Below are 2533 nucleotides of genomic sequence, written 5' to 3' on the forward strand. Positions count from 1 at the left end.
GGGCAGATTGGCTGCTACTTTATCTCTTTACCACTCTTCTGGTCTTAGTCATACCTCCCAACTGTCACGATTACAGTGGGACAGTCCCGATTTCGGGTCCTGTCCCGCTGTCCCACCCGCGGCAGGCATTGTCCCGCTGCGGGGGGTGGCAGTTGGGAGACCCCCCAATCTAATAGTATAGATGCTGTGCGCATGCGCACAGCGTCTATTCTCGTATGAAAATGAGGTTGCGGCTAATTAGCATAAGCCGCACCCTCATTTGCATACGCCCCACCCCCTTGTGTCCCTATTTCATCAGAAATTGGGAGGTATGTCTTAGTACATAAAACCCTTTATCTCTCCCCACATTATTTATCTCCAAAGCTCATCGCACAGAGCTTCTGATTCTATGCTGTCCCAGCCGAGTGCGGCGATCTGTAGAGGAAGGACTTTTAGCAGTACCTAGACTCTCCCGTAATTTATCGGGTGCCGGATGACCTCATGACAGTCGAGAACCTGACTAACCGAGGCTACTCTCCCTTGTGGGGGGGTCCATGACCCGCATAGAGGGAGAATAGAACCTGTGCTGAGCCACCGAGCCTGCAGCGTTGTGAGCGAAGCGTAAGGGGCTCCGATGCGTACAGTACTGACCGTCTGAATCCTGACTGTCGGTCCGCTATACCACATACAATCCATCTGGGGGTCCAGCATTTAGCATTATGGCTCCGTCTCTCTGGAACTCACTTCCCCACAGAGTTCGAGAGGCCCCCACACTAGAATCCTTCAAGCTTTCCGTAATTTCCTTAAGTATAAGATTATGAAAAGCTTTTCTGTACTTCATTGTTCCTGTACTGTATTATATTCATTCTATCTGTTAAGCGCCTGGAGTCCTATTGTAGAGAGCGCTATATAAATAATGGTATTATTATTATTAGCAGGTGGAAAGATGCAGCGCGGGCAGGGTGAGAGTGGTAAGAAGGGGGCGACATTACAGTACCAGATGGAGGAGTACTTCTGAATCACCCATAAAAGCCACCAGAGACACACTACAGCTTGTGATCACCCAGGTGGCTCTCGGTGGGTATTGTGATCAGACCTGGCGAACATAGCACTGCGCTTTATACTGACATCGGACATAGGGAAGCCAATCCCGGTGCATATTTTCAATCCCGGGATTGGCTTTCCTAATAAAAAAAATGGCATGGCCGCCCCACATTTACTTACATTTGCGGGTGCGGCCGGGTTGCTGCGTGGGCAGCTTCATACTGCCGGGAGCCGGGTTGCTGGGTGGAGGGGCGGGTGGTTCATACTGCTGGCTGGGTGGGCGGCTTCATACTGCCGGGCATGACCTCTGCCTGTCTGCGTGACCTCTGATCTCGTCATGCCGAGAGGTCACGCTGCTCTGTGCTGCTCTGCCGGGTACGGGATCACCCCATCCAGGCTCAGATCCCCCCCATCCAGGCTCAGATCCCCCCCATCCAGGCTCAGGTCACCCCCATCCAGGCTCAGGTCACCCCCATCCAGGCTCAGGTCACCCCCATCCAGGCTCAGATACACCCCATCCAGGTGAAAACGGAGTCTGGAGACGACTCAAAGAGAACCCGACAAGGCTTTTTGGGGCACACTTATAAACAATATGGATATGAAATAATGTCTACATATTAAGATATAACTTTTAATGATTCAACACTTAAAATAAAGATTCGATTCTTCCCTCCACTTCGAAGGAATAAATCAAAAAAACCTAGTTCAGTGGTAGGTTTGTAAATGCATGCAGCGAAAATTTCTTTATAAATAACTGTTCCTCTAAACATACATGTAGGATCAATAATTTGTTATCGTAGAGGAAAATAACAGTTATGGTGGCGCAGGACACACCCCCTTATTGCAAGGGATTAGTGGTAGGGGACAGTGGAATGGGGATCAAGAAATCAAGTGAAAAGAGGGAGAGAAAAGATAACGGTCATGCATAACTCCCACAGCGTGTTGGCTTCTGCTGTTATGGTGAGCTACAGCACCGGCTATTCCCTGTTAGTTCCCCAGACAGGTACTAGGTCGGCCCATCACTGTTTAGCTTCTGGGTTCGGATGGTACCAGGCGGATTCAGTGAGGTATGGCTTTAGAGTAATAATGAGAGAGCACCGCTGATCCGAAGTGAGCTAGAGCGTGCTTCTGCTGTTGGCTACACCACCTGGAGTCCTTCCCTGTTACCATGTGGGCATTGCAGAGAGGTAGATTGTGGTGATGCCAATGAGAGAGTCACTTAGAATTGAGACTTTAAGATGGGATAGTAAAGAGAGGGTTGGATGTGTAGTCTGGACCCCGCTTCTGCTGTCCCCAATCTTACAAAGTATAGGATTGCGGATGAGAGAGAGGGGGCAAGGCAGTCCTCCCTTGAATATGGAGAAGAAATAGAGTTATGGCGAGTTGCCTGAATTGAAAAAAGTAATAGTTACAGAGTAACTGGAGAACATTAGGAAATGTGAATGTACCCTCAGTCCAATAACTGGCTAGTGTTCTGGGTGTCAGGTTTTAGTTGACCTGATCACCCGTT

General features: G+C 49.3%; 1 pseudogene; it reads right to left on the reverse strand.

The window, feature by feature from the left end:
* Positions 1-1985: 1985 nt before the first annotated feature.
* LOC146029787 (5S ribosomal RNA) lies at positions 1986-2104 on the reverse strand (annotated as a pseudogene).
* Positions 2105-2533: the final 429 nt, after the last annotated feature.

The sequence above is a fragment of the Crinia signifera genome, chromosome 8 (assembly GCF_055691185.1).
Source record: "Crinia signifera chromosome 8, ASM5569118v1, whole genome shotgun sequence".
NCBI classification, from domain to species: domain Eukaryota; kingdom Metazoa; phylum Chordata; class Amphibia; order Anura; family Myobatrachidae; genus Crinia; species Crinia signifera.